Here is a 16,058-nt window from a genome sequence, read left to right on the forward strand (position 1 = left end):
TCTGCCAGAGGAGAGTCCAGGTTAAATATTATCCCAGAAGAAAACTACATTGATCTGAAAGTTGTACAGTAAGCAGTCCCACTTGAGTCCTTCAGGAGGTCTGAAGACCGAAGGGTGCGCTCTGAGGAGTAGGGGCACAGCAAGTCGGCAGTATACTGAGGGTCCTGACCATGTAACGCCCGGAAAGTCAAAACTAAAATTTTAAAGTCAATGCGAAATTTGACTGGAAGCCAATGAAGTTTTAATAAAATAGGGGTGATGTGGGCTGTTCTGGGTGTACCTGTTAAGAAACAGTAGAGACAATGATCTGGAAGAGAACTGCTGCAGTCTCCAGCCAGATAAACCTGACTCTTCATTACCAGATGCAGGACAGTAGTGATATAAAGCATCAAAGGCCTGGTACACACATAAGTTTCTTTTAATCTGAGGACATTTTTTATCTGTTCGAGCCCTCACACGTGAAGATAAAAAAGTCAGGCATTTAACAGTTTTGATCATACTGTGCGTGGTGTGCTCTGATAATCTCAGCACAGAACAACACACACACAACGATGCTATCCCGCAACCAATCTAAAATCTAGTCCTCCAAGCCAGAAATCTCACGTGACCAAATGTGATCTAACAGAAACCAAGAACAAGAAACATAGCAACAACTGGAAAACACAACACCCAGCATGGAAGAGGATATGCAAGACAAGGGAATGATGGTGGTCTTGGGACTATTGTTAACAGAAAAATCCAGAACTGAAAAAAATAACAGACTGGAGACGGCATGAACACAGACTTAATATTCTTCCTGCTCTCCAGTCAGCTCGCTCTCTGATTGGCTACATTCGTTCCACATCACCATCCACGCAGTCACAACTCAGGAGTCGTTGGCTTTCCTCACACGTGAAGACTTCTGGTCGTAAATATTGAACATGTTCAATACTTTCGATTGTCTCCTATCTGATTGTCTGGACAAATTCACTCTTAACACACCTCAGGAAGTAGTACCAGAGTCATTATTACAGGAAGTAGTACCAGAGTCAATATTACAGTTACATGAAAAGGGTCATGAAGAATCTCAACTAGTGATCATCGTGTTATGCTCAGATATAAATCTGCAGCTTGTCACCAGCCGTCTCACCAATATCACACATTTATTAACCAGTCAGCTGACTTCCTGTTGCTGCTGGCTGTATACTGCTGCATTTTTTCTCTCTCTCTTTCCCCTTCTTCTATCAAGATGCAGGAAGTAGATGAGGACCCAAATGCAGGCTGACAGAAAGGCAGGAGGCAGATGGAAAGCAGGAACAAGGTTTTAATGGTGACGACACACAGGGGAAAAACGAGTACACAACATTACATGGACGAAACATGACAATGAACTGGCAAAGAGTAAAGGAAACCAAGCAAATATAACCAGGTGTGCTAATGAACAGGAAGCAGAAAGCAAAACAGAATACACAACGGAGAGAACTACAAAATGAGACAAGAGAAACAGAACTAAATATGACAAGACTACAAACCTACATCAATACTCAAAGATCATGAGATCATCCTCTTTTTTAAAATAAGGCCCCTCTCTGCTCCGCCTCTCAGCTGTTCCACCTCCGTGCACTTTGCTCATGTTGATTAATGTTAAAAAAAATTAGCCTGCTGAGCAATTGGCATTAGCTCATTAGTGAGAAGGGAGAAGAACAAGTTGTTTCGTCTGTTGGTGGACGCCAGCAGCAGGCAGGCTAATCAACCCTACCAATGTAGAACTCCTTGTTTTTGAAGAGGGAGGCACGTTCTGTATGTTAGGATGCTGGACAGGACAGGGTAAAAAAAAAAAAAAAAAAATGAAGAGGGAGGCACATACGGCCCCCAGGCCACCAGGAATTGTCCCGCTCCTTCCCTGGGCCAGCCTCGGCCTGATTGTGAGTGTATACTGTCAATTTTCCAATTTTTGTATTGTCATCATTACCTATTTGTTTTTCTTTTTTTTATCGTATGAGCATTGTTTCTCGTGAGGCTCCTTATCTGTCCTGCATTTCAATTGCTTCATTTATGTTTCATTTTAAATCTCGCTTTTAGTTTTGTTTTGGCCAAATAGTTTCTCTTTCCTCTGTATCTTGGAAAGAGAAAGTACTTTACTTTCTTATCATTTAGTAGAATTTGCTTCTCTTGTGCAGTTTGTTTTCTTTCCTTTCCTTGTTTCACTCTGGATTCAGTTATTTACTACCACCAACAAACACTGTGTTCCTTATTCACTCTCCTGGTATATATACTACCACCTTTCTATTGCCAAAATCCTTGTTTTTCCTACCAATTTGTGTCTTTTTCTCTAAACCAAAGCCTCATGACATTGTTTCCTTCCCTTTAGTTTTGTCTAAAAAGTTTCTCAAAAGGGTCAAATTTGATAGAGAAGTACAAAAATAGGAACAGAAAGGTCATGCAAGGGAATAGTTTTTCAACAAACACTAACATCTATAAGGTTTAGCAGCATGTGACTCAAGTAATGTCCCTGATGCACTTTCTTGCTCACATTCTTGCACACTAATATCCACCATTTTAAAAATGAATTGATGCACTCTGCATATATATTTAGGATTTTAAAAAATCCCCATATGTGCACATGTAATTTTACAGGAAAAATGGAAAATCTGCTACTCAATAAGCAAGTACTTTTCTGATTTCTGAGCCCCTACAGAATCGAACCCCTCATGGACCAATTATTTGAACCAAACGGGCAAACTTCCAAAGGCTACTGAGTTATAAAGCAATGGATCCTATCAGTTGTGTTTTTTTCCCAGATAACGCTCATGTGGCAGATTGTTTAGCATTTGCTCATGTTGAAAACAACTGGAGATGTGATTTAACAGGTTAGTCCTGTAGGGCGCCAAAAACTCACAATCCTTCAACATCACACAGCTTTGTCTAAATCTGAGATACCACTGAGAATGAGCCTCTGTGAGTGAGTCGTGTAATACTGACAGACTCATTAAGCACTTAATTCTCTAGCTGCTTGTCAAACTAGCTAGTTGACTGATCAGCCTGTCTTCTGTCTGACTGGTTGACAGTGTGTTCATTAGTTCTTCTGACTGGTTAATTATCTGTCTGACATTTCTGTGCACATGTGTTGGTCTGCCTGTGTGCTGACCACATGTTATTGTTATTTCGTTTCTGGTTTACAAGGTAGACTTATAAAACGTTCAGAGCAACTTCACTGTCAATTTGTCTTTGCATCGTCTCCTCAAAGCGCACACGTGGTGTAAATACTGATACACACGTTTCTATGTGTGTACAAGCTGTCACATGTTTCAGAGACAGCCTCAAATCTGTCAGTATTAATCATTAAGACAAGGGTGTCACGATGCGGTGGGGAAGAGGACCCAAGTGCAGGAGTAAGGAGGCAGACCGGTGCAGGGAAAAGGTTTTAATGACAAAAACTAACAAAACAAAAGACTATGGAGGCAAAAGAAACGTGACCTGGCATGAAACATCACTAACAGCAAACAAGGAGGAGCTGAAACCAATGGCTTGATTACACTGAAGGACTAACTAGACACAGTTGAGGTGAATGAGCAAATCAGACCAGGTGAACTAATGAGCAGGAACCAAAAAGCAACACAGAACTAAACATGACCCTATATACCAAAAACCAAGAAAATAAACTGTGATCATGACGAAAGGTCAGTATGTAAGCTGACAATGGGTCACACACTGCATCCCATGTTCTTTTTACAGTTCCTGTTCGTGTTGCTGCTCATACTTGTCAAGCCTGAATATTCAATAAACATTAACATATATTTTTCCATTACATTTAAGGATAACAACCTTCATTCACCAATATCTTCATGAGAATTTTCTTAAATTCTTTCTTAGGCTCTGAGAAAATTTCTTAAGAAAACTGTCAGATTCATGAATATGGTTGTAGACCTTGAAATTTTTCACATTTTTATCTGAATGCAAATTACTTGGTGAATTAAAAAGATGCGCCAGCTGACCCTAATTTGCAGGTAAACATCCAAAAATGGAAGGAGCATGTGCAGACAGACAGGAAAATATCAGTGGTGTTAATAAGCGGTGGGGGTGGGTCAGGGCACATCTTTAGTCTCATAATTTAAAGAAATTGTAGTAAAAAGTAAAATCTGTTAAAAAAAAAAAAAAGATTTTCTCAAAGATGAAGGAGTCATGTGCTCTTTCTAGGAAGTGGAAGATTACATTCAGTTGGTGGTTTGGGGAGTCACAAATGAGTTGGACATTTATACAGTGATATTGCTTGCAGTTGAGGTATGAGAATGGATCTGGTGAGGGTGCTTTAACACACATGTGCTTTAGGGATTTACAGACAATTTTACAATTTACCTATAATTTCACTGCATTTGTTTGAGGTTTGTTTTCTGACTTGTCACCTCCTCAGAAGTTTTCTTGCTCCCCCTACAAGTAGTTAAGCCCATCTACTCTCACTTAAATCCAGATGTTGACCCTTGACCTTTCATCCTGTGTGTCCAGGCGACCTCTCCACATACCAACATGTCTGGTTAATCATGCACAAATAATTCATTGCTGCTAACTGCCCATCTCTGTTTTTCTGTTGTCATTATCTGTGTATGGGGGATGGATGAAATAAACACATACATTTCAACTAAAAGTAAAAAACAGGTAACACTGAGGACCCGAAATTCAGCCACAACACAGTGGTAAGCATTTAAGCAGCCTGATCAAGGGGAAATGAGATGTTGAAAATAAGGGTTCCTTTCAGCTCCTCCTCTGTAGAGTACTCCCCCAGTGGCATGACAGACACTGTCAATAACAGCTGTCAGTGATGAAAAGAAGGAGTTATCCAGCAGAACAGCTTGAATTTGGGACACTGAAAACTCCAGTTAACGCAGTGGTTCCCAAACTTTTTCTGCAGGGCCCCTTTTTCATTAACAACAGTAATATAAAGCTCCCCCCAACAGTGGACTATATTGGGCTATCTGGTCATTGTCATGGTTCTCAAATTACCTTTCCAATAGGAAATAGCAAGCAAAGCTAGATCTCTATTTTACACAGTGTCTCTAAATGTCCTCAGGTGTGCCTCAGGGCTCAATTCTTGGTCCTACACTCTTTTCTATATTCATTAATGAGGGGACATGGAAGTTTGCTCAACCAGTCTACATGTGCTTTGTGGACTTGGAAAAGGCCTTTGACTGTGTCCCCTGGAGACTCTTGTTGGGGGTACTCTGGGAGTATGGAGTGCTGGACCCCCTTGTACGAGCTGTCTGGTCCCTGTATAACCGATGTCAGAGCTTGGTCCGCATTGCCGGCAGTAAATCAGAATCGTTTCCACTGCGGGTTGGACTCCGCCAAGGCTGCCCTTTGTCACCAATTCTGTTCATAACTTTGATGGACAAAATTTCTAGATGCTGGTTAGGTTTCTCGTTTGGTGGCCTCAGGATTGGATCTCTTGTTGTGGTGATGATGTGGTTCATCAGGCTATGATCTTCATCTTCAGCAGCCAAGTGTGAAGCTGCTTGGATGAGAATCAGCACCTCCAAATCCGAGACCATGGTTCTCAGCTGGAAAAGGGTGGAGTGTTTTCTTCGGGTCGGGAATGAGGTCCTGCCCAAGTGGAGGAGTTCATGTATCTCGGGGTCTTGTTTTCAAGTGAGGGAAGGATGGAGCGGGAGATTGACAGGTGGATCGATGCTGCGTCTACAGTGATGCGGACTCTGCATCGGTCTGTCATGGTGAAGAAGGAGATGAGCTGGTCAATCTACGTTCCTACCCTCACCTATGGCTACGAGCTGTGGGTAGTGACCGAAAGAACAGGATCGCAAATACAAATAGCCAAAATGAGTTTTCTCCGCATGGTGGCCGGGCTCTCCCTTAGAGATAGGAAGAGAAGCTCAGTGATCCAGGAGAACAGATCATAGGACAGACCTCCTCCTTCCTAAGGCCATCAGTCCAAAACATGAACCTGGTCTTCAGTTTATCTTATTAATGTGTTAAACTGCAGAGAAAGTATAAGGAAACTGAAACATCTCACCCTTCATGGGTGTGAAACCCATCCGAGACTATTTGAAAAGTGAGATTCACGCACACTTTCTCAGTACAGGATGGATCAGTATGCATTTTTTTTTCAGAAAAATTGGTAAGGGAGTATATATATACATATATACATATATACATAGACCTATATATATATATATATATATATCCCAGCTTCATTGCTGATGTTGATTACACAGAACTGTCACTGAAGCTTCAGCCCCTAAAACGATTTATATCTAAATTGTTCAAAAACTGCTCTCCTGTTTACTCAAATCAAAATGAGCTAATTAGGAAAATACGCTACGCAATTTGTACCCAAGTGAGTCATTATCGGCATGTGATTAATGTATTAAACCACATTCGTCCATCACTTTCAGTAGACATTCTGTTCATTACACATTTAACTTCAACTCCGAGTAAAACATCACCTGTGGAAAGGGACTTCAGGTTTAGTTTCCTTACCCTGCCGGGTTGTAGACAGACCGTCTTTCTCTTCAACATGTCTGTGACGCACCACCGCGTGCGGCTGCGGAGCACAGCGGCGGTAAGACTTACAAATTATGTGTTTTTACAAGTATAACTAGAGAAAAAGTTGCTCCCCTGTAGATGCTTCCCTGTCAATAACATTAAGAGACACCAAAATTAAATCTGGTAAGTGTAGAGATTTCCCTACAGGTTCATTTAATTACTCTGGACTTTTGTATTTTGTTACAAAAATAGTGACACACTGAAATTTATCACATGTTGCTGTTCATCCAAGGTTGTATTTATCTTATATCAAGGCCTGCTGAGGAACAGAGGATTTTTTGTCATCATTATTGTCTCAGTAAATGAAAACAGAAAATGTCCATTATCTTCATCATTATGAAGACCCTCTGGCTCAGTTACTTTAATGCATTAATTTCACACATATATATATATATAAATTAAATGTGTCACATTGCAACTTTAATATATTATCCACAGTTTAGTCTCAGTTACTGTGGTGTGAAGTGTGTAGCCTTCACCTCTTTTTAGCAATAAATTTGGAAAGTTATTAAAATCAACAACAGCTCTTCCATAAATCTGTTTTAAGAAGTGATGTTTTCATAGACCAAATGGTGCTAGCTTTGCTCTATGGTTATTAAATATGTCTCAATGGATGTGGGTGGCACATTTAAAAGGAAAAACTATTAAGAATACTGATGCCTTTTCCTAAATGGCTCAGGATTAAAGGACATATATTCTCATCATTACGGAGATAAAAAACGTGGAAATTGTTAACTTTACAAGTGTGTTTATGGTAATAGAAAACAAAACCCGCAAACAGCAAAATGAACAGCGCTGTCCCAGATCACAGCGGGACATTTTATCGACCCATCAGTAAAAGGCAGCCATTGAAATGTGGGCTGTTTGTGTTTGAGCTGAGAGCTGTATACTCACACACCTCATTACTGCAATGCCTACAGGTGTGTGTCTGTGTGTGTGTGTGAGAGAGGTGTCAGACGTGAATGATTTATGAGTATGCAAATTAGATTGTTAAACCGTTGAAGGACAGCGGAGAGCAAAACTGGATAAACACACACACACGTTTACTCATAAAACGCTGCAGTTCAGGTGCTGCTGGTCTAAAATTCAGTTTAAAACCTGCAATAAAAATCAGTATTTCTCATCTAGTGAGGCAAACTGTGAAGCTGTGAGGAAATGAAGTTTTTTTTTTTATTATCTCAAAATAGGATTTTAACATAAAATGGGAAGGTTGAAAATATCAAGATGCTTTTGTGTGTGTGTGAAGCTATTAAGTGTGTAGGCATTAGCATCACTAGGACAAATCCACTCTAATATAGCTTAACACAAAAAGTAAGGAAGTTTGGGTTTGGTCAGTTTTTCTCCTTTTAATATTACCAACTGGTGTTGTATTATGCATCATTGCAAAGCCTATTTAGTCACTTTTATAATAAGATATGACTTGTTAGGATTGTGATTCAGTGGAATGAGCAGCACAGCTAAACGTGTGGGTCATGCCCCCAAAAATCCCCTCCAATTTTCTCCTGTTAGTATTCACTCTTGTTCTGAGTTGCTTGGTGTATTGGATGATTGCACATATTGGCCATTTATACACTTTATTCATTATACACTGACAGGAACCTCAGTATTATGTGGGAAATCCAGACACAGCAATAACACCAGCCTGGTCACATTTTGCTGTGGGATGGCATCCCATTGTCAACCAGTGTGGCTGTTTTGATCACTCTAGCACAAACATCCAAGCTGATCTCAAAGGGTGATCAAAGTGCTAATGTGGTCACAATCACACTCATCACTGACACTTATATTCTTACACTAACATTCATTGACATGGATGCTTATACAGTCACTGTGTTGTCCTGAAGATTTAATCACAAAGACTCCTGATTGGGAGAGTTTTAAAGATTAACCTGTTAAGATTAACCGGCGCCCTGAGTGTTATTGCTTACATGCTCAAGACTTTGTCAGAAACGGTAGTGTGTAACTCTGTGGGGTAAAGTGAGATGGCTAGCTTACCCTTTAGGTGATCTAAGGAAGTTTTTTCAGGCATTTACTGTATGTCCCGTCCAGAAGGTTGACAATCTAGTCGTAAAATGTAGTGTTTATTCAGATAACATATATGGTAAATCCACAATAGGTGATTAATGACAACACCATTATCACATTTTCACTACTATGTTGCTAAAAGACCTCTATTTTGACCCAGAAATGATGATAAAGTCACTTTCTGTCAAGCTTTCCATCAATCAGCTAACTTAAATTGACAGTAATGCCCAATAAAGGACAGCCAAAGATCAACAAGTGACCACAAAGTTGTATTTCCGTTTGAAGAACAATTATGTTCCTCTTTTATTGGTTATTGGTTTTTAAGTCTCTTAACGGTCTTAGCCCACCTTGTTTATCTGATTTGCTTTTATCTTATGAGACCACGAGACCCCTCAGGTCCTCTGGTACTGGCCTTTTAACTGTTCCCAGAGTAAAAACAAAAACCCACAGCGAGTCCTCCTTTTATTTCTACGGCCCTCGTATGTGGAACAGCCTGCCTGAGGACGTGAGGGGAGCACCTAGTGTGGATATTTTTAAAAACAGACTCAAGACCCAACTTTTTAGTTTAGCATTTTAATAATTTCTTTTATTATTACTATTGTATTTATTCATTTCTTTATTCTTAACACACAGGCTGTATTCAGCTTCTATTTATTTATCATTTATGTATTTGTTTTATCATTCTGATTCTCTTATTTCACGGGTTCTCTTACTTTATGGGTCTTAGCAATATTACTATTACTTTTATACCCAGGGTTGTTTTTTAGATTGTTTTAGATTTGGTTTTACAGTGTTTTATCTCAGTGTTTCCCCACACCACAAGATCCCAGAATTTATGACAGCGTTTCCTTGGTCCTTTTAACTTGCTTTTACCCTCTGTGATGTGTGTGTGTTTGATGGGTAGGGGTGGGGGGTGGGCATGCTGCTATTGGGTTGGGGTTTTGGGGGATTTTACTCTATGTAAAGCACCTTGAGTTGCTATTTTTATGTATGAAAGGTGCTATATAAATAAAGTTTGATTTGATTTGATTTGATTTGATTATGGCTGGAATAAAGCCAAGAAGACGTTTCTGATGCACAGTGGCGCCAAAAACCAGCTGAGCTGAAGTTGGATGGTAGGTAAATAGTAGCATAAATGAGTGTAAATAGCAGGAAACACTGGTCACTGTTGTTCTGTGTGTTACTTCTATGAAGTACAGTTAGTAATGAATTCTGTTTGGTTGTTCTGGTCGGTCTTTATGCTGCTATATCTTGATACATTCATTTTACATCATTGTAGTCTCATAACCTGACAACTGAGATCGTCCTGAATTTTTTTTTAGGATGACTGGCATTTTAAGGATTGAGGTTCTACATGAATTTTAACATTAAAAAAAAGCAGGTGTACCAAAGATAGCATGTCTTGGAGTTTTGAGGGTTAAATACAAGCATTAAGTCCCATCTTGCCACCTCTTTTATTTATAGTCTCTGTCAGAACCAAAATTCTTGTTGTGTTTGGAGACACACAAGCAGAAAACAGTGATTTGATTGAGGGTCATAAATGTCACCTGCCAGCTACGTCTGATTGTAATTACTGAGCTACAAAAATGACCCCTTGATTAGCTCACTTTATCTTATACTTGTGCAAATGTCTCATAAACATGGGGATATAATACTCAAATGTGGTGGAGGATCTTAAAAACACTTGTCTATGAACAAAGAATAATCACCCTTTTCTCCGTGTTCTCCATCCATACTGAAACAAGAAACTTAGAGCACTGACAGAAAAGACAGAAAATAAAGATATTTTCATTACACCTGCATTGGTGTAGACAACTTTAAGCTATACTGACATCTGTTTGTGTCTCATGCTGCAGATGAAGAGTGGAAACTATGATCATGACCCTCCTTGCTTGCTTTTTAAAGCCAATTATTGTCTCCGTATATCTCCAGATAAAAATATCACATCAATCTGAGCCTGCAATATTTCAGAGACTAAATGAAAAGTAAAAAAGATGTAACATCAAGCAGTGGGATGTAAATTGAATAGCATGCAAGAGCAATGCAATACACACAGTCACAGTGCATTCAGCATGTTATTTAAAAATGCTATTAACTCCTTCCTGGTGTAATGAAGCTGTTTTTCTGCACTACACCCACTCCCCACACTTCATTTCTTTCTGTAGTCTCTGTAATGAAGCCTTTGAAAAGGCAGAGTAACAGTGTTTTGTATTTTTTAACAAAAAGGCAGGAGTCAATGATCCAACATACAAGCTGCTGATGGAGGAAAAGCTTCTCAGATGCCTAAAATACATTTTATGTTTTTACATGGAACTGAACTAGAAGATTTAGTAATAATGTATTCAGGGGAGCTGTGCTCGTGAATTAGAAATGCAGACAGGGTGGTTAAAGCCTTCACAAACCAAAGTTGCTGATGCCACAGTTTTTGTTCTTGTCTGACAGGATATCAGATTGGAAAGAGAATATTGATCAGAGAGAATCACAGACAGATCTGGGTTCATCTTTTGTGCAGTTATGGGAGAAAGAAATCGAGTGATTCCTCGAGTTCATTAAGGAACAAAGAGATTATCTCTCTGGTATCGGTAGAGGACTTGTTCACAAGATGGCTGGCGTGCTGGGGAAGATTAATTAAACTTTAAATGCCCTCCACAACACACTTTATATTACTGAACGGCAGATCCACCATCCACCCATCCATCCATTTTTCATTAACTCATCCATCCATCTATCCATCCATCCATCCATCTTTCATTAACTCATCCATCCATCCACCCATCCATCCATCTTTCATTAACTCATCCATCCATCCATCCATCCATCTTTCATTAACTCATCCATCCATCTATCCATCCATCCATCTTTCATTAACTCATCCATCCATCCATCCATCCATCCATCCATCTTTCATTACTCATCCATCTATCCATCCATCCATCTTTCATTAACTCATCCATCCATCCATCCATCCATCCATCCATCCATCCATCCATCTTTCATTAACTCATCCATCCATCTATCCATCCATCTCTCACCTCCCTCATCCATCCATCTATCCATCCATCCATCCATCTCTCACCTCCCTCATCCATCTTTCATTAACTCATCCATCCATCCATCCATCCATCTTTCATTTACTCATCCATCCATCCATCCATCTATCTTTCATTAACTCATCCATCCATCCATCCATCTTTCATTAACTCATCCATCCATCCATCCATCCATCTTTCATTAACTCATCCATCCATCCATCTATCTTTCATTAACTCATCCATCCATCCATCCATCTATCTTTCATTAACTCATCCATCCATCCATCCATCTTTCATTAACTCATCCATCCATCCATCATCCATCTTTCATTAACTCATCCACCATCCACCCATCCATCCATCTTTAATGAACTCATCCATCCATCTATCCATCCATCCATCCATCCATCCATCCATCCATCCATCCATCCATCTTTAATTAACTCATCCATCCACCCATCCATCCATCTTTAATTAACTCATCCATCCATCCATCCATCCATCCATCTTTCATTAACTCATCCATCCATCCATCCATCCATCCATCCATCCATCCATCCATCCATCCATCTTTCATTAACTCATCCATCCATCTATCCATCTTTCATTAACTCATCCATCCATCTATCCATCTTTCATTACTCATCCATTCATCTATCCATCCATCCATCCATCCATCTTTCATTAACTCATCCATCCATCTATCCATCTTTCATTACTCATCCATCTATCCATCCATCCATCTTTCATTAACTCATCCATCCATCCATCCATCTTTCATTAACTCATCCATCCATCTATCCATCCATCTCTCACCTCCCTCATCCATCCATCTATCCATCCATCCATCCATCTCTCACCTCCCTCATCCATCCATCCATCTTTCATTAACTCATCCATCCATCCATCCATCCATCCATCCATCTTTCATTTACTCATCCATCCATCCATCCATCTATCTTTCATTAACTCATCCATCCATCCATCCATCTTTCATTAACTCATCCATCCATCCATCCATCCATCCATCCATCTATCTTTCATTAACTCATCCATCCATCCATCCATCTATCTTTCATTAACTCATCCATCCATCCATCCATCTTTCATTAACTCATCCATCCATCCATCTTTCATTAACGCATCCATCCATCCATCCATCCATCCATCTCTCACCTCCCTCATCCATCCATCTATCCATCCATCCATCCATCTCTCACCTCCCTCATCCATCCATCTATCCATCCATCCATCCATCTCTCACCTTCCTCATCCATCCATCCATCCATCCATCCATCCATCTCTCACCTCCCTCATCATCCATCCATCCATCCATCTTTCATTAACTCATCCATCCATCCATCCATCCATCCATCCATCCATCCATCTATCCATCCATCTCTCACCTCCCTCATCCATCCATCCATCCATCCATCCATCTTTCATTAACTCATCCATCCATCCGTCTTTCATTAACTCATCCATCCATCTATCCATCCATCCATCCATCCATCCATCTTTCATTAACTCATCAGTCCACCCATCCATCCATCTTTCATTGACTCATCCATCCATCCATCCATCCATCTTTCATTAACTCATCCATCCATCCATCCATCCATCTTTCATTAACTCATCCATCCACCTATCCATCCATCCATCCATCCATCCATCTTTCATTAACTCATCCATCCATCTATCCATCCATCTCTCACCTCCCTCATCCATCCATCTATCCATCCATCCATCCATCTCTCACCTCCCTCATCCATCCATCCATCTTTCATTATCTCATCCATCCATCCATCCATTATTCATTCATCCACGTACTCTTCCTCACCTCGTCATCTATTCATCTTCCACCATCCTCTTCATCCCTCAGCCATCTCAATTCTTTCTCATGTCATCAGTTTTTTGGGGGGGAACTACTGATGTCCTAAGACAGACCCTCCACCCTGAGTGTCCTCCACTCAGGCTTCAATTTTAAGATTCCCTGAATGATCCAACCATAGAACTGTTAACTGTGTCCATGCTTTCGTTAAACCGGTGAACCCACATTGTTGTGATTAATGTTAAAAAAAATTCATAGCATTTGTGATGAAGGACAGAAATTATGCAAGTACAATCCCATGTTTTAAAAAGTTGTAAATATAAGAATGCAACTCTTAATCTTTTGTAAAACACATAAACCAACATTTCATTTCCACAAAAACTGAATATTTTAAGATTTCATGAACGTTACTTCCTTTTGATTTTGAAGACAAGAACACACACACAAAAAGAAAAAAAGATACTAAACACAGCTACGAAATCACAAAATGTGACTGTGCAGAAAGTGTGTGTGTATTTGTGTGCTTCCTGAAAATATGTCAGTGGTGACTGCAGAAGGCTGGGAAACAAAGAGCAGGTAGATTGATGATTGATTAGCTGTGGCTGTCTGGCTGACTGAGACTCATTGGCAGCCGTCACTTTGATGAATTACACCGCTGAGAAAAACACACTGCACTCTGATTACAGCCTGCAAGACTGGTGTGTGTGTCTGTGTGCTGGGTTTGATGGCCTTGTATATACCCTTTATGAGGGTGTGTATGAACCCTGCACGGGTGTGTGTGTGTTTATGTGCCCCAGCCTCCTTGTGTCTTTGAACTGCTCTGCAGGGATTGTTTTTAGTGGATGTTGCCAGTTTTGTTTCCGTGCTAATCCACCATCATGTCCACACACCCGAAAATCCTTGTTTAATATTCTGCAGGTGGAAGAAGAACATTCCCACATGTCTGCTCAAGGTCCTCCTCTGCTCGTAAACAGAGGCCGATTTGTTCATATTTAACTCATCCGATGACAGGTATGTGCGTTTCCACTGTCCCTCACCTCCACCTGTGCCGAGATGTAGTAAATAATTTATGCAGATGACGGCCACACTGTGTCGTCTGGTGTGGCAAACTGAGATTTGAGTGAAGCATCAAAATTATGAACATTTTATTAATATTTTCTTAATTTTGCAAATGTTTGCTGCAAGAAAAAAAAAAGACACTGAGTGTTTTCTTGTGATCAGAATACATTTTCAGTCACTTTCACAATAAATAACACTTGATCTAGTACACAATGATTGAAGATTAATCAGAATAAATTCATAGTATGAAAATAAAGAAAAATTGAAAGCAAGGGGATTGATGAATATAGAGGTTTTTTTGTTAAGTAGGATGAGTCTTTTAGGGATGAGGTAGATGGGGGAGGGAGGATAAATGGATGATGGATGAGGAGAGAGGTGCTCTTTTTTGATAAATCAAATCAAATCAAACTTTATTTATCAAGCACCCTTTCATGCCACAGGCAACACAAAGTGCTTTACATGATTCAAAACATTTATGCATATAAAACAAAACAAAGTAGGAATACATAACAATAGAAACACTCACCAAAATATTTCACACAGCTGCACACACACACACCAAGTAGCCTTCCCTCCCCATTCTATACAAACATGATTCTCTTATTTCTTTCTCAAACTGAATGTTATTAAAAATACTAAAGTGATAAGCATCTGGCCTGATGCTGCTGTGAGGAAACAATATCAGTGTCATGTGGATTCATCCACAAGATAAGAGTCTTTCTCTTCTAACCCTTCCAAACAAGATATTCTTGTTTAGTTTTTTTTTAATAGGACTCTCATGGACTTTAACATTTAACATGCTAACTGAGGCCTGGAGAGTATGAGATGTAACTCTTGGGGTTTTTGCTGTTTTTCTGAGCATTTCCTAGTTTGGCCTTCAACTGAACTTGCTGGGATGTCCACTCCTTTCTCTCTGTAGAAAGGAGGATTCCAAATACACTAAACAATCCCCTTTTTAGGTCCACTGTACTAGTTCTGTTTCGATCCCATGTTTATCTTCAGAACTGCCTCAATTCTTGGTGTCATTGATTCAACAAGGACTTAGAAACATTCCTGAGTTTTTGCTCCATATTGACATGACAGCATCACACAGCTTCTGCAGATTTGTCGACTGTACATCCATGATGGGAATTTCTCGTTCCACATCCCAAAGCTGCTCTATTAGACTGAGATCTGGTGACTGTGGAGTCCAGTGAACTCATTGTCATGTTCTAGAAAGCAGGTGGAGATGATCTGAGCTTCGTGACGGTGCATTATCCTGCTGGAAGTGGCATCAGAAGATACCACACTGCGGTCATAAAGGGATGGACATGGTCAGCTACAATACTGACATCAATACAACAACCCCCACGCCATCTGAAACTTTGATCCAAGGCAGGATGGATCCATGTTTTCATGATGTTTCCACCAAATTCTGAGCCTAGCATCTGAATGTGGAGCTGAAATAGAGACTCATCAGACCAGCAACGTTTCTCCATCTTCTATTGTCCAGTGTTGGTGAGTCTGTGTGAATTGTAGCCTCAGTTTCCGGTTCTTAGCTGACAGGAGGCACCCGGTGTGGTCTTCTGCTGCTGAAG

Source organism: Melanotaenia boesemani, chromosome 23 (genome assembly GCF_017639745.1).
Source record: "Melanotaenia boesemani isolate fMelBoe1 chromosome 23, fMelBoe1.pri, whole genome shotgun sequence".
Classification (NCBI taxonomy): Eukaryota; Metazoa; Chordata; class Actinopteri; order Atheriniformes; family Melanotaeniidae; genus Melanotaenia; species Melanotaenia boesemani.